The 17585-nt window shown below is 46.2% G+C and overlaps 1 protein-coding gene across 1 annotated transcript in view; it reads right to left on the bottom strand.

The window, feature by feature from the left end:
- The window catches only part of LOC119394751 (neuronal acetylcholine receptor subunit alpha-10-like), a 387146-nt gene extending 371650 nt beyond the window's left edge, over positions 1–15496 (bottom strand). Inside the window, exon 1 of the mRNA XM_037662057.2 lies at positions 14858–15496. The gene's annotated coding sequence lies outside the window, so the exon portion shown is untranslated. The remainder of the gene's footprint in view (positions 1–14857) is intronic.
- Positions 15497–17585: the final 2089 nt, after the last annotated feature.

Here is a 17585-nt window from a genome sequence, read left to right as displayed (position 1 = left end):
TTCTCTTTCTCTTTAGACTGTCGTTTTGTGCTCTTTACTCCAGGCGGCTTCAGATGTTTTCTCACGCGCTTTCTTGAAACCATTTGTATAGGGAGATGTTTCAAAAAGACGTCCCATGCCTCCTCCTTCATTCTTTCTTGTCTACAGTAGAAGATGCGTCTACTTCAGCTCCAGGAAAACGCGAGTTAAGGCCACTTCAATATTTCTCTCTCTCTCATTGCTCCGATGTGTCGTAGGTTGTACTCGAACTAGTGCTACTTGTTACAATCGTAAGGTAATAAAAACCGGGTACTTGGGAAACATGAGACAACGCGCTTTTGAAGACTTCTAGGCGTGGCCACAGCAAGCACAGGGCCAGGTTAATTGAAGAAACACCTCCTGTGTGCGTATAGTCAGGCTAATGATAATGGTGAAGAAAAAGCGTGTCCCAGTAGCGAAAGTGGGTTACACACAAACCGAAATCTTCCGCGTTCGACCGCCCCGCGCTGTGGGCGCCGCACTGTTTACACTAAGGTAGAATGCACCGACGTGTTGAATTGAGTAACCTTTTAGATACGGGAGTTGGGCTGCGTTTCATCTCAGCACTTTTATGCATCGCTACTATCAGTTTTTTTTTCTTTTGCAACAAGCGTCAGCGCCCGTACTCCCTCTGCTTCTACTCATAGCGAAGAACTGGAATGAGGCAGAAGAAGGCGTGTTTACCTTTCAACGAGCCAATGAGCGTGTGGTGAGTAGAGTAAACAACAATTGCTCTCCCATTGGGATTGCAAAACGCTGTGGGTGAAAAAAATAACGTAAGTAAACTCTAAAGTGTACTGCTGGAAATGGTGAAGAAAATAAGTCGCGGCGCTTCCATGGAGAAGTTTCACGGATAAATATATGGGCCGGCAGCGCACCGACGTCAAATGAAATCAAAACAAGGTGACGTTCCGAAGGTATCGTAAGCTCCACCGAATGGTGTTCGGCGCTTGATATATAGTGAGCCGCAAGAAAGAATTGTTTGCTCTCTTGTGTATGGCTAAGCAAAGAAATGTATTTGGTATAACTCGGGATGCCAACATCTCTCAAACACACTAAATCGAGAGCTACGTGAGCTGCGTACTGTAATGAAGGCTTAGCTAGCAAGTCAGACAGACAGACAGACAGACAGACAGACAGACAGACAGACAGACAGACAGACAGACAGACAGACAGACAGACAGACAGACAGACAGACAGACAGACAGACAGACAGACAGACAGACAGATAGATAGATAGATAGATAGATAGATAGATAGATAGATAGATAGATAGATAGATAGATAGATAGATAGATAGATAGATAGATAGATAGATAGATAGATAGATAGATAGATAGATAGATAGATAGATAGATAGATAGATAGATAGATAGATAGATACGGAAGTCCGAAAGTTTAACAAACACGCACGAAAGGGGATTGGTAGCCCCTTAGCTGTTTGCTCATGCGACTGCATTCCAGCTATCAGAAACCAAAACAAAAAGTGTCATTCTAAGGCTTGCAAAGCTCTGCAATAATACACAAAGTCACATTCAAAACCAAATCAAGATTTTGGCCTTTGTTTAAACTGGCGCAAAATCTGGCAGGTGATTGTATTTGTACACCTACTTTCGAGAACAAACCTTCACGGCAAAAGGAAGATTTGGAATCTCTTGCTCTATCCTCATAGTGCAGTTTCTAAGAAGAAGAAGTATTTTAATCATAAAAAAATGTTATATAGATACATATTATGCGGAAGGAGGCCCCAAAGCTCTAGGCTGCAGGGGAACCTCCTGTACTGAATAAAAAAGAAAACAAAACAAGTAAAAGCAAAAGCAACTTGCTAAGAGGAAGGAATAAGTTTTGAAGAAGCAATAAGACTTGACAGCAAATGAGCTGAAACATGATATCGAAATATACTGAATTATTTGTGAGAATTTCAACGAAAGATATAAATTGAATTAACACAAATGAAACGCCGCAAACAAGTCCACATACTAAGATGTAGTAACGTAGAAAAAATAGTAGAACTCGTAAATGAAATACTGTTATACTAAATAATCTCATAATCTCATATGCTGTTTAATAATAGGGAAACAACAACAAGAACAACAACAACAACAACAAATAGATAGAGAGATGTGAAAGTGAAATTGCAACAACTTCAGACACACGAAAACGAGTAAACTGAATTGTTATATAAGATTAATAATAATATCTGGGGTTTAACGTCCCAAAACCACGATATGATTATGAGAGACGCCGTAGTGGAGGGCTCCGGAAATTTCGACCACCTGGGGTTCTTTAACGTGCACCTAAATCTAAGTACACGGGCCTCAAACATTTTCGCCTCCATCGAAAATGCAGCCGCCGCGGCCGGGATTCGATCCCGCGACCTTCGGGTCAGCAGTCGAGCGCCATAACCACTAGACCACCGTGGCGGGGCTTATATAAGATTGAACAAGCATGATTGACAGCAATATAGAAGAGCTAGAATAACATAAATGACAACATATTAGTTACAAGTAAAGTAAATATGAAAATAATTGCTTTTTAAAACTGCCTACGAGACAGCGTTGCGTCACATGGAAGAAGTTCGAAGGCAGGCAATAAGAAGTAGAAGAATAAATGGAGGCCGTTAAGGAGAAATGGTACTTTTCAGCCATATTAAAAAAAAGCAAAATAATTAAAGTGGGAAAAGAATAATGGAAGAGGTAATTATAAAGAGCAAACAAAAAATTCAGGAGACCTTGCCCTATCGGGAAAATGTGGTCAGGCGAAGCTCGGCGTGTGCGTGCCTGACGGACTACTTTCTTTCTTTCTTTCTTTCTTTCTTTCTTTCTTTCTTTCTTTCTTTCTTTCTTTCTTTCTTTCTTTCTTTCTTTCTTTCTTTCTTTCTTTCTTTCTTTCTTTCTTTCTTTCTTTCTTTCTTTCTTTCTTTCTTTCTTTCTTTCTTTCTTTCTTTCTTTCTTTCTTTCTTATTGCACAATCCTCCCTCCTAACCTCCATGCCGGGAATGGGACCTTCAACCACGTGCTTAGCAGCGCGACACGTCGGTTGCTACAAGAAACAAGGATGTTAATGCGTTCATATCCAGGCAACAATGAAATGTGGTAACGTGAATTGAGAAGGAACCTCGATAAAAGATCAGATTGCCATATCAGAAAAGGCTGATCACCACAGACCCACGATCGAGAGAGCATCAATTAATCGAAAATGGCCCATGGGACTAGCCCACCTTCGAGGGCCGCATTTCTGTACACGGAGAGACGGACGGAAAAACGTTATTCAGGAAAGCAGCCGCGTGGTTGCCGGCCCGTGCTCATGTCACCCGGGCATTATGTGCGGCGAGGCATAGCCTTTCCACCGCAGCCCGGGCCCGCTGGATTGCCCATAGTTGCTCGTGTGGATCCGAGCTAGTCAGAGCACTTAGCCATCGCTCCTCGAAAAGGTCGTCCTCTCTGTATATTGCTCGATCTCTGCGCATTTCCATAGGATATGTGACATGTCTGCTTGCAGAACTTGCAGCTCGCTTCTGGATATTGTCTGGAATTTACTCTTAGTGTACTGGTTTCAGAAGGTTCTGGCTTGCAATCTGTGCAGTCGTCGGCGCCGGGTTTCTCGCGTGCTATGCCCCCGCCGAAATCTGTAACTCATAACAAGTTTCGCTTGAAAAAAATGAAGAGATATCATGGTGCCTAGGCACGCGAAACAGTGCTCTGGGGTATATCAGCACGACCGCTTCAGCCCCAACCAAGTAGTACTCAATGACTTACAGTACCAGCCTTTTGTAGCTTACATATCCCCGAATATGAGGATCGAAGTGCTCGGGAATCGGTGGCTGAGTTGAATTTTATCGGCAGAAGGCGGGGACCCACGGCTCCCTTCGGAGGACATTTCTTGATGGATGAGAAGTTGATGTATATGAACGACCTTGCGCAGTCGATAGCTCCGAGCACATTACGGATACCCTCCAAGGCTCTCTGGTCATTCGGGTCATCTTTAACGGCGTAGAAACTTTGCATGCGAGGATAATTTACGAGCGCGCGTTGTTTTGCGAGGAGCACCGCGGTGATGCTGCGCAATTTTAATATAACGCGGCCCTCGTTCCCGACACGAAACACCGGATCAATTTCAGTATTGGAAGCAATTCTTTTGTAACTCTGTAGCTACAGGCAGAACACGTAGCTTTTGTTCTTGGTATTTCTCAAGGCATGCTATAAAGGATTCTAAGGACATATTTCTCTTCAGTAGCAGCGGAGAGTGTTGAGTTAAACCATGTGACGCGAGTTCGATTACGCCTGGTTCTATTCATTACTTTAATAACAAGGATAGATAGATAGATAGATAGATAGATAGATAGATAGATAGATAGATAGATAGATAGATAGATAGATAGATAGATAGATAGATAGATAGATAGATAGATAGATAGATAGATAGATAGATAGATGTACATAAATTGCAAAAAGTATGAATACGGCTCGTACGTGTTAAAATTTGAGGTCATTCTGCGCCCTTTCGTCCTGTCTTGTGTTGTCTCCACAGCAGCCCACCACTGGAGAAGCTGGCGCTGCGATCGTCGTGACGTGCAGGCTTGGATCACGTGATCTCACGTTGCTCCGGCGAAGGGAGCGGACGGTTGAACGCGTTGCTTTAAATCGCAATTTCTGGCGTTTTCCCCTTTGAACAGCGTTGCTTTACTCTCTCTTCATGTGTACGGACGCCTAGAGACTACACAGTATGGGAAAGTGCACACAATGTTATCGGTGGCATGGCACTTTATACTGCTCCGTGCCACTGTGCGAGTCTAGCGTGAGCTTTCACGTTCACCGTTACCCTGATTTGCAACAGCGTGATACCGCTGTCGCCTGACATTCCTTTATTATTATTTCTAGCTTATGGAGTTCCTTGCAATAGAGGATGTCTGTAGAATGAGCCTATATCTAGTGTGGCTTCTTCTTTATGTCATCGCGAGTGAAGGCGACGAAGGCAGTGCTCAACTTCTTGAAGACATCAGGCTTGCGCCGGCGGTTATAGACTAACGGCGTTATCATGACTGTGAAGTGCGTGACTTTGTGCGTGAGTGTTCTCCTTCTCGTCCTTTCTCTAACTTTAAAGCTCCCCCATGACTTCTACAAGCGAAGGGATCATTCTAGACTGGTTAACATCCCCACCTTTCCTTTCTCTCCTGTTCCTCCCTCCCTTCTTTATGTTGCGCTACAGGTGACAACGTGGCCAGCTTCAAACACTGATTCATCTAAAATTGTCGGGGTTTCACGTCCGAGAACCACGATATGATTATCAGTAGTGGAAGACTCCGGAAATTTCGACCATCTCCATGGGTTTCTTTAAAGAGCAGCTAAATCTAAGAACACGGGCCTCAGGCACTCATTCACCGTCTAACAGCAGCTGCGAAGTGTCATACTGCTTATCAATGAAGATGTAAATGCTGGACACTGGTATTTTAACTGAAACATATCATTGTCAACACAGCTATTTGACCTAGTTAGAATCGGTTCATGCTTACGAAGCGCGAAAAAAAATCTTGGGGACGAAGCAGAAATACATACAGGACAAGCGCTTATTCTGCGTGTATCTCTGCCTCGTCTTCGTGTTTTTCGCGCTTCATAAGCATAAAATTGCCATCTGGACCATAGTAAGCCACCCCTTGCAGCATGCTAGTGCATTCAGATGCGCAAGGTAATGCGGCTGGTTGGCGCACGGTGCGTTTACTATCGCAGTTGAGTTGAGCCCTACCGGGACCGTATTTTTCGATCGCGATTGGCCCCTTTGTGCAAACTGCAGAACAGAGAAAATCGTCGAAAATTTTCATCCCGATGTGGCTCGACGACGGTCGAAAATGCACCGTGTGACAACCGTAGAACACTGACACAATAAGGAGCAACATATAAATATTAAAATCGTGCCGCGCTCAAACTTGTGCTCATGTAAGATGTTATCTAGCTACAACTCTGAATGAGGCGCGCGTGTGCATATAGCTCGTGTGTGTTTACCTCCAATAATTTCAGTAATGTTGCTGCTGCATCCAGCTCTAAGCATGTTGGGCTGCTTCCCACAAAGTGGAGAAACCGCTTGCATCGTGCTTTATAAGACTATGCGTACTAAAGAGGAACGTAAATTCGCTCACGCCCTTTGTTTCTCGGGTCAACTATGACCCGTCTTTAGATGCGAACCTAAATTAATGAAGTTACGTGGTGGTCACGTTGCCCGCCTTTCTTGCAGCTAAAATTTGTTTTTTTTTCTTTGCCTCAAGCATACGCTAAAGCCCATTGGATGCTTAGTTTCAGTTGCGTTTTCTCAAGGATACCGGACTGATTCGCCGTTTGTGATGTCAAACGCGGAACTCTTACGTCGGCTGAAAGAGTGACTTTTCTCTCCTCCTCTCTAACTTTCCTTCCCCCTCCCCCCTTCCCCAGTGCAGGGTAGCCTACCGGGCTCAGCCCTGGTTAACCTGCCCGCCTGAATAGGGTTCTTTAGCTTTTACAAAATCAGCGCGCTCGGCCCCCGTGGCTTCCATATCGGTGGTCGTAGTAGACGACGCCTGTAGTCAAGGTGGTGTCTAGTCATTTTGAGGAACGTATTATTTTTTCGGAGCAGTTATTTCGCATATCGTACAGTCAGTGACGAAGCCACAGCAGTACTTTACTGACTTCGTCAATGTGAAGTACAACAATAATAATAAAAAAGAAGACAGAAAGCGGCTGCGGGCTGAGCGGGATAAGGATGGCGGAGCAATCCAACCTTGCACGTCACACGGACGCCTACGCATAGCGGTGCCAGGTTATGTCCTCGCGCCCAATAGACGTTTATCTTCAAGGCATGTAGCAGTCTACCGATTGTTTCTTTTCGCGACATATAGACTGCTGACCGCTTGCATCGTCTATGCGCCTATCGGGTTGCTGTTTGGATGAAGTAGTGTCCTTAGAATGCCTGATGTTCTGATAAACTACGGTTTCTATAGAATCTGTACGGGACGATAGCGAGCAGCTATATGTTATAAATAGCAAACTGACGAAATAAAATTGAAGTGTAGGACGCTGTGGCAATGCAGAGACTGAGCCGTCTATGTCATATATATATATGAAGGGTACATTGAGCGCCTAAATCTATTTTTAGAAGACGCTGCGAAACACCACTTCCCACAACCGACAGAAAGAGAGAGGAAAAAAAAGGGTATAACAAACATGAATGTAAACGGCAGGTTCAAGCCCGGAATTGTTTTGAAAGCAGAAACATTTTTACATTTAGCTTTTCTTTTTTTTCCGACAGTAAAGACTTTTCGCAAACAGGAAACAATCGAGGCACACAACAAACCCACTCTTCGCCACAACAACAAAAAAGCTGCCAGAAAGTCCGCTTCAATCTTTCTCAGGCGACGGTGGCGCAGTAGCTTCTTCGGCAAACTTGCCTGGAAAGGAGCCAAGCTCAGTTTCAAAAAAAAAAAAAGGAAATTGCAAGGAGAGTAGTAGGGTTAGCGCGAGGGGAGGGGGAAGGGGTTAGATTCGAAGGGAAGAGGACTGGTGCTCTAAGCTACGGGGGTCACTTCTATCCCAGCAGCGGTGGCGGCAGCGAAGGAAACGACGACGCAAGGAAGGGCTCTCCAGTAACTGGCACAGTACAACGACGACCTACCAAATCGCGAACCGCTGCGGCAGACACCAGAAAGAAAGTACGCAGATATTTATATATAAAATAGAAAAAAAAGCGAAGAGGAAAGGAATGACAGAAACAGGTCTGGCGCTGTGGCTCAAGCGGGCCGATAAGGCCCGAGGAGCGGAAGCCCAGATATATCCCTACTTCGAGGAGCCGCTAAAGGGCACGAGACCGTCGCTTCTTATCCCTCTTCCCCCGTCGGCTTTCAGGGAAACGGTTCGAAGTGGCGAGGAGGAGAGGAACGAATGGGGAAAGAAAGGTCATATAGGTGGGAAAGGGGAAGCCTCCACTGTGCATCTTCTCTTCCACTTTTTTTTTATTTTCTAGTTGAGTCATTGGCGGCGGGCGGCGCGGCATTCATACTAATAGGGAAGGGGGCGAGGGGACCGAATTCTTTGGCACTAATAGCCTCGCCAGCCTCTCTTCGTGAGAGTGGCTACCATGCGCGCGCTCTTCTACTAGCCCGTCGCCACGGTGTCTGTAGCCGGCACGCTGATGGTATTTCCATCACATTCGACCAGCACTCAACGGACGTTTGTACGTTAGAAGCGTACTACGGGACGCGGGGAAGCGTTCGGTGCGGCCGTGAGCCAGCAACTTCGTGATGCTCATCATCGGGAAAAAACCTCGCTCCCGATTTCTGCTGGGGTGGCATCCAGATTGCGCGCGGGAGCTAACGCTTGGAGACTGATTACTGCACCGGCGGGGCATTCCTAACCGGCCTCCCGGGCTACTGAACCGAGAGCCCGTCCGATGAGGCAATTGGTGTTCGAGTGTTGGTGTGTTTTTTTACGTAGGCGTCTAGTGTTAGGATGGTTTGATGAACCATCGCCGGGTTAGCCAGCGCGCTTTCGTGCAGCCGTCTGAGGCAAATGCTTTCCCTTAAGATACCGTCGATAGTTTGGTTCTTCTGTCTCACTCTGACAAAGGTGCATAGTCCGGGAGTTGCCTAAGACGTCATTTTTGTTGTGCTCAAATAAAGATGAGGCAAGCACGTGACTGACGTTTTCAGATGCTGTCGTTGCAGCTGTTCGCAAGGTTCACTTACGAAAACGATAGGGTGTATCAGGCCGCTTCCCTTTTGAACATAAGTACAGATACACTCTGTTTTTTATATAACCAGAAAATTGTGGCTTCCAGTATCTTCTCATATTTTCATCATTTACTTTATACCGCGACATGTTCTCGACCTCTTCTTTGTTTCCTCTGTTGCACATGTCTCTACGTGCGACGCATGCTTTGCAAGAATTCCTATATATATGCCTACATACGTGAGCTGCGGGTTATATCGCGTTTGCAAACGTAGCAGCTGTGGCCAATCGAGCATTTCTACGCAAGCCTAAAAAAAAAAAAGAAAATCTGCTTATTTATACTTCGTCTATCTCGAGACACTGTCACTTGGGATACGAAAAAAAAAGAACAAACGGAAAACAATACACGCAGCCTTCGTCGAGGAAAATATTTTCGCGTCCTACGCCTCTCATCCGTTCGAGATGTGACTGGCGTTCCAAATTCATCACAAAGAGGCAGATGCGCGGCCTTCTTTACACTAGCCATATATATATATATATATATATATATATATATATATATATATATATATATATATATATATATATATATATATATATATATATATATATATATATAATCTGAGTTGTTTCAGGAGGCTTCGCTTATGCGCGCCACTCATGTTGACACTTTTATGAGATTTACACGTGGTTCGTATTCTCGCATTTGACAATGCTTTGACTTGCCGAACGGTTCGGCACGCTACATTTCTTTCTTGAGGCTTCTTTGTCCAGCGAAAGTCGGATAGAACACAGACAGAAAAGCACAAGGAAATGTTAGAGCGTCGCTCGAGCGTTTCTTCTTTTTCCATTTTTTATTATTGTTTTTTCTTTCTCTTCGAAAGAGACGCCAGTTGTGCGAAACGTGCCCTGGACTCTTTAATTCCTCACACGTCGAGTCGGCAGAAGCAGCTCACCGTCGCTATAGGTCCCACGTTTCTTTGTCGTTTTCGAAAGGAAAAACAGAAAAGCCTACGTCAAACGTTTTTCTTTCACTTTTCGCTATTCCTGCGTTGTTTTTTTTTCCCCCAAAGGCCGGTTCAAAGCTACGTCGTTATTTATTACGCATCGCTGTCATTGACAAAGGGCGGAATGCGGCGGAAAGTTGAGCGTTTCTTTTGTTTTTGTTCACAAAATTACAAGCAGAAGAAGAAAAGGGAGCGCTCACATAAAGTGCGAGGCAGGGACGAGCCAATTAAGCGTACTTCAAGAAAAACACAAAAGGAATAAAATATTTCGGGAAAAAAAGGCGTCAGCTCGGAAAAACAGCTCTTGGTCAATTTTTTTAAAATATATGGTCGGCGTAAAGCCGTTCCTAATTTGTTGCCGGATTACTCGAACAGTTCGCTTCGACGCACGGTTCGCGTAAATCAACCGATTTTTGTCTCCCCATTAATTGGAACGCTCTGAGAGCTGCGGATTAGAGGAAGGCTAAGAAAAAAAAACGCCATTAAACAAAATTATTGCTGTAAATAAATCGAACTCGCGAGCAAATAAACATGTAAGAAACTCCAACGGTGCACGCGCAATTAGCCGACACACCACCCTGCCGTGAAATTAAAAGAAGCCGAGTTCTTATAGTTGATATAATTTTTCTTTATTTGCTGTCCCACTTAGGAAAAAAATTAATTGGGTGCTGAGATCGTACTTGTGTGGAGAAACAACTTTTGTCCGCTCTGCTAATGAGAAAGGCGCAGTGAACTGAGAAGAGTTCGTGGTATAGGCTGGTAATGGCGCCGCGGTAAGCTGGGTTTGAGAGTTTAGTAAAGTTTCAGAGGTGTACACAGCGTGTGTATGCTCGCGCAAAGGAATGGTTAGGTGGGGTGTCGGGAAGAGGAACGGGCATTTCCGGCAGCCAGCAGGCTGTGTTCTCGCGGAATTTCTTGTTCTTTCGGCGTCGCTGGCAATTAGAGGCGCAATTTAGAACGAGCTGAGAACTCGGCTGCTCCGCCTCGTGCGGGGTCGCAGCCAAGCTAGACAGTGACTAACGACACTGTCACAGTTTGCTCCTTCCATAAGTTTCACCCGATGGAAGGCTGAGGGCGGTCCGGGTGGGAGGGCAGTCTTATTGCTTCGAGCTCACCTCCGCTCTAGCGTGCCCTCTATACCCTTAACTACAGCCAGGGAATGATGGCGAATTGTGTGGCGTAAGAAGCTTGAACTGGGGTTTTGTTGCTGTGGCATATGCTTCTAGAGAAGTTGAATCATTATAGCAGTAAAGCGAGCCGGCTCAGTATGCATACCCGTTATATGCGCGCGAGCCGACCTGGATGCTGAGCGATGAAGCAGTTGCAATCTGCGGGCATATATATGGGGTCGTTTGTAATGGCACGACTCGAAGCTGGATGACAGAAGTTCCTTTTGTTTTCAACGATAAGTAACGTCTCGGTGCACGTTGTCAGAATCTGTGGTTGTACATCTTGTTTTAAAGTTACACGAAAGAGAAAAAGGATTTTTAACGCCGAGACAGCAGGCCGTAAAAGTTTTGGTGCGTACGAATGTGTACAAAAACTATCGTCATCATGAATTGGTAGGTGCCACATAAATTGGGCAAATCCCACTGCTCACCGCTGGTCAACTAAAAATGAAGAAGGCAGAAGACGGGTGGCAAACACCACTTAAGGTTTCTAGACAGACTTAATCAGTAATTGAAAAAAAAAATAGCTTTAATGAACCCTCGGGATTAACCCAGTGTTAAACACGTGGCAACAACACCGAAGCTTAAACGTCTGTACGTCGTACAACGAGAGAATACTGGGGAACGGGAAGGACAACGGCGGCTGCGAGAAGACCCCGAAGCGACGGAAGCCCTGCGCTAACGACGACATGCCCGTAGATCTACGGGAGGTGCGAACGCTCGGTTTCTGTTCGAGTTTCTGTCGCTGGAGTTTGGACATCCGTGTCGTGTCTGTGACTGTCTGTGGTTTAACTCGAACCTCTCTGCGCTGAGAAGCAACCTAGAAGCAACCGAGAAACAACCTAGCATCACCTAGCTAGGGCCTTGCAGTAACTTAGAATCAAACTAGAAACAACCCAGCATCACCTAACTAAAGCCTAGCAATAACCTAGAAGCAACCCAGAAACAACCTAGCATCACCTAGCTAAAGCCTAGCAATAACCTAGAAGCAACCTTGAAACAACCTAGCATCACCTAGCTAAAGCCTAGCAGTAACCTAGAAGCAACCTAGCATCACCTAGCTAAAGCCTCGCAATAACCTAGAAGCAACCTAGAAACAACCTAGCATCACCTAGCTAGAGCCTAGCAGTAACTTAGAAGCAAACGAAACAACCCGGCATCACCTAGCTAAAGCCTAGCAATAACCAAGAAGCAACCCAGAAATAACCTAGCATCACCTAGCTAAAGCTTAGCAATAACCTAGAAGCAACCCAGAAATAACCTAGCATCACCTAGCTAAAGCCTAGCAATAACCTAGAAGCAACCCAGAAACAACCTAGCATCACCTAGCTAAAGCCTAGCAGTAACCTAGGAGCAACCTAGCATCACCTAGCTAAAGCCTCGCAACAACCTAGAAGCAACCTAGAAACAACCTATCATCACCTCGCTAAAGCCTAGCAGTAACCTAGGAGCAACCTAGCATCACCTAGCTAAAGCCTAGCAGTAACCTAGAAGCAGCCCAGAAACAACCTAGCATCACCTAGCTAAAGCCTAGCAGTAACCTAGGAGCAACCCAGAAACAACCTAGCAGTAACCTAGGAGCAACCCAGAAACAACCTAGCATCACCTAGCTAAAGCCTAGCAGTAACCTAGAAGCAACCCAGAAACAACCTAGCATCACCTAGCTAAAGCCTAGCAGTAACCTAGAAGCAACCCAGAAACAACCTAGCATCACCTAGCTAAAGCCTATCAGTAACCTAGAAGCAACCCCGAAACAACCTAGCATCACCTAGCTAAAGCCTAGCAGTAACCTAGGAGCAACCCAGAAACAACCTAGCATTACCTAGCTAAAGCCTAGCAGTAACCTAGGAGCAACCTAGCATCACCTAGCTAAAGCCTCGCAACAACCTAGAAGCAACCTAGAAACAACCTATCATCACCTCGCTAAAGCCTAGCAATAACCTAGAAGCAACCTAGAAACAACCTAGCATCACCTAGCTAAAGCCTAGCAGTAACCTAGGAGCAACCTAGCATCATCTAGCTAAAGCCTAGCAACAACCTAGAAGCAACCAGATTAGACCTCAGAATCATCCAGCTTCGCTGTTTCAAGCCTTGCGCGACTCAGTGCAAACTTCGTTCTTGCTTTTCTAGTATTAGTAAATTATGTTTTCACAATTACAAAATCACCACGTTTGCCAGGAGAAGACGCCTGGTAAGGGAAAAAACGCGCAAAAAGAAAATGCGGGTGTCGACGCCGCCTTGAAATTCCCGTACCAAACGCCGTGACGTCATAGATTTTGACGGTCCTTCATAGTCAGTAAAAATGAAGTACACCGTCCTCTGAGGGGGCCCCATAGACTTAACATACGAAGTTTCAGGAAATTTCGTTGAGCCAATGTAGCCGAAGTACGAAAAATACGCTTTGAATTTCTTGACGTCACAAAAGATTTCGACGCGAAATTTAAAAATTAGACTTCGACCTTGATTTTCTAATAAGCCTGTTATGATGAAATTAACGACATTAGACTCTCAGAGTACAATTTGTGTCTAAATTGATTCGTTATTTCACTTCAGCATCCCTTTGAGACAGTCTTTTTTTTTCTCTGTGCTGTGCCTTTCGTAGTTAAACGCGTGAGACAATGCCTAGGTCGTTCTTGGTTTAATAGTGAAAGTAATTTAACTTAGACGTCCGCCGCGGTGGTACAGTGGTTATGGTGCTCGGCTGCTGACCCGAAAGCCACGGGTTCGATCCGGACCACGGTGGTCGCATTTCGATGGAGGCAAAATGCTAGAGGCCCGTGTACTGTGCGATGTAGGTGGACCAGGTGGTCGAAATTTCCGGAGCCCTTCACTACGGCGTGCCTCGAAATCATATCGTGGTTCTGGCAAGGCCTTGATGTCCCGACATGGGAGACCTGAGACCGGGCCGTTAATCTGCCGGGCAATCAATGACGTTATTCCATGCCATCGATCTGGCACGTAAGAACCCAGAAATTATTAAGTTAATTAAGACGGTTTCACCGGTTTCGTTATTTTTGATAACATATCCTGTTTTGTTTCTCATTTTGGTTAAAATATGACTTGACGGAACATGGTTTCTCGCGTTCCATTAAATATGGTAAGGCAATACCTTCGAAGCCTAGTAAGTGTCTTCTAATATGAACATCCAGACTGGAATAAGCAACACAAAATATGGTTAAACAGGAGTGTTGTAAGAATTACTCAAATGGGAAGGTGACGCAGCTTTAAGTGAAGTGCGTTATATATACAAAAACGTTCGCAACATGGCAATGGCGGCATAAAGGCGTGCCGAATGACCGACACGCAAACCGAGAGGCAGATTAGGCATCAGTGAATGGCACTGTATTTACTGTTAAACCATTTCATTACTCCATTCTATTAAGTCATTAGTAGGAAGGTCGTGGAAAAAGTTTGATGAACGAGTCTATCGAAGGCGGCTTGATTAACACGAGGGATTGAAACAACGCAAGAATGTTTGTAAAGACGCGTGTTATTTATTGGACTAAGTTAAACGAAGTGCACCGTATGTGTGCATAACTTTGTAAAGGCAAGTGTGGTAAGCGCCGGTTGCGGCAAATAATCACGCTGCACGGAAAGCGTATACTTAGAAAACAGCGAGCGTGGTTCAGCAGGTTAAAACTTCGAACCTAGTCGAGAACAAGCACTTATGAGTAGCATGAAGGAAGTGATGAACCTATCGAATCAATAAAGAAAAAGCTGTAGCATCATGTCCGTTATGCTGCTTAACAGGACTGGGAGTCACAAAATGCGCTTATGCTGGAGCATTACTTAGAAAGATGATATTGAGTAAATATTACCCAACCCTACCACATCGTAGTCCGTTAAGCCTTTGCTCATATGGGACAGCTGTAGAAGAAATGCTGAGTCTTCTGTCTGAGGCTTTTCGTTTTCTTCTTAATGCGCCGAATGAAAGTTGATACACTGAGTTTTCAGCAAACAAAGTTGATCTTACCTCCAGCTCACGTTGTCTCAAGTGGTGTTCCGATGCTGTATCGGTAGCTTCTTCTTTTTCTTTTCGTCCTCTTCCCTGTTGAGCAGTGATACCACAGGGATCTCCAGAAAGAACTTGCGAGAAAAAGAAAAAAAAAATCCAGCCTTCCGTTCGCCCTAACGTCGACGAATCGGCGGATTGTCCAGAACACACGTCACGATCCACCTCGTCTCCCGAACGTCGCCTCTCATTTTATCATATCTCGTCCCTTCATCCGTCAAATGCTGACCCACATCTTTCACTACCGGACAAAACACTATCGGCGGCGGGAAGCGGCGGTTCGTCTTTCCCGAGTCAGACAGTTATTGCGTCCCTCCACGTCTCGGATGACACACCGAAATCACACATCGCGTGCCATACGGAACCGAAGACGTCCGAAACAGCGGGAAGTCGACAGAGGGTAAGAAGGATGGGTTCGGTGACAGCGACGACAGGACTGTTTTGTTACATCATTTTCGCGCTGGAACACGGGCTAGACAGTTTCCGTTCGGGTTGGCCGAGACGCTTGGGTGCTTTCTTCCAGCGACGCATCCTAGGATGTTTCGTCTCGAAAGGTCCGGTCGCCTGGAGTGCAGTCCGAGCAGCCGAACTCGTCGAGTCCGCGCGCGTAGCGCGTGCCCCAGTTGTGCGAGGGACGCACGTGGCTTAGCCGGCGACCGAGGATGGAGTGATGCGGATGCTGCGGGAGGCAAAGGAGCGATTCGGCTGACCTCCCTCTCTCTGATCCCGACCCTCCTTAAAAAAAAAGAAGGGATGAAATAAGAAGGCGAGGAAGGGAGAAGGAGGCGCCCGCAGCGCCTCGCCGCGGCAGTTTCAAGAACAAGAGGGAGAAAGGAGAGGAGGAAGACGACTCTCACTCGCAGCGCCACTGCGCGTGCTCTCTCCACGGTTGGCAATGTGGGTTTCCTAGCCCGTCGGCCCGTTCCCTCGCAAAATGTCGAAGGTCCGCCAGTTCAGATTTTTACATATCTCCCGCGTCCTTCGCCTCTCCTTCTTCTCTCGACGGGACTCCCATGGTGAAGCCGGATTGGGAGCGTGTACGTGGGATGAGGAGGCGGAGAAGGAGGAGGAGGAAGGAAGGAAAGGCAACGGGAGATGAGGAGTTGCGAGACGAGATGGGGGCGAAAATGTTGGTACAATTTAATTATTCTGGTAGCTGCTTAGGTACCTATAGGAGATAGAAAGCCCGCTAGGTACTCCCTGGAAGGAGCTTCTCTCACGAATAGCCTGGGGCGCTTCGAGGACGCTCGGGCCAAGCGGAACGCTCACTCCGCACGAAGGGGTCGTTTTATTAACAGCGCCCATCTGGGGGGCGCATACACGCGCCACGCTCCAGCTGGCTGCGACGAGGTTTGTTCAGCGATGCATAGCGCGGCGGCGCGCCCGTCTCTTCGCGAGTCATCTCGCAACTTGCTGTGGACCGCACGCGCGCGCGACACGCGGCCGTTGTTTGGGGCCATTTACGCCGGCGCCTAATGCATTTCGCGGCCTCGGACGTCGGTCGTGGGATCGGCTGGGCGGGCGGACGGCTCTCGGAACAGTGAGCCGCCGCGTTTGCGCCGACCGTATGCGCGCAGGGCCATTCGCGTAATAGCTGCGTGCATATGGCTGCTTAGCGGTGTTGCAATCTGAAATGACTAACCCTGCCTCGTCCTTTTTGAGCTGTTGCACCCGTCGCAAGAAGAGTACAGTTTTATTACTCTCAGAGAATCAGTGTATCGCTCGCGTCCGGCTATGCATGTTCGTCCCCTTTGCGTTGAATTTGAAGAACTCAGGCTGGCCTTGCAAAACTCGACTGTAATGTGCCGTGCTCTCTGATTAGCTTTCATTTCTTGATTTTATTTGCGTCTCGGGGGGTCTTTGTTTTCTTCCAGAGTTTGTTGATCCTCAGATACCTGGACATGTGTAGCTTTTTTTGTGGCAAGTCGTTTCTTCGAACGAAATATTTGCATCCGTTTCGGTGGGGTGAACGCAGGCGCAATATTTTAAACACCACAGTAGCTTTTGTTTCTGCACTAAGCGTAATGATTGTTACATGGTCATCATTCTTGAGCTATACATTTTGAGATCGGACTGTAACGTACTCTGCGGTACATAGAAACGTGCAAAACGGACTTCAGCTGTCATTATTTATTTGAAGATATTTTACCTTCCGGTAGTTGAGCGTAATGTTTTCCATAAGTAACTCTCGCGTCGAGGAGCAGTCATAACATTCCCGCTTCATACGAAAGCCCACTTACTGCGGACATCTGAGCTAGGGCTCCGTTGATCCACAAAGAGAGAGAGAGAGATAAAGAAGAGCAGGTGGGTTACGTATCCACCTGTATAGGCTAGGAGCTGCTAGGCTTATTGCGCCTGACTTGCTACCCTCAACTTGTAATGCCAGTAATTCTGCACGCTGTTTCATGCTTTGGAATATACATAATCGCTCGACCCTTGACACCAATGTCTTTTCACCATTTTCTTGACAGCACATGACGCTTGTAAAGCTGGCTTGTTCAAAAGAAGAAGAAGAAAAAAAAGAAAACAACTTTGTGCAGAGAAACCAACATTTGTAACTTTACGTTTTGTAGGTCACAATCACTGTATGGTGGGAAGCGGCGGAGCACAACTTCATGAGCGACGTTTCACACAGATGAAGGTCGGGCCAGTTCGTTTGCCCGTTGGCTTTAGAGTTGTGCTGCTGTGA

This window comes from Rhipicephalus sanguineus, chromosome 5 (assembly GCF_013339695.2).
Source record: "Rhipicephalus sanguineus isolate Rsan-2018 chromosome 5, BIME_Rsan_1.4, whole genome shotgun sequence".
NCBI lineage: Eukaryota > Metazoa > Arthropoda > Arachnida > Ixodida > Ixodidae > Rhipicephalus > Rhipicephalus sanguineus.
This window is presented reverse-complemented; position numbering and strand designations above follow the sequence as displayed.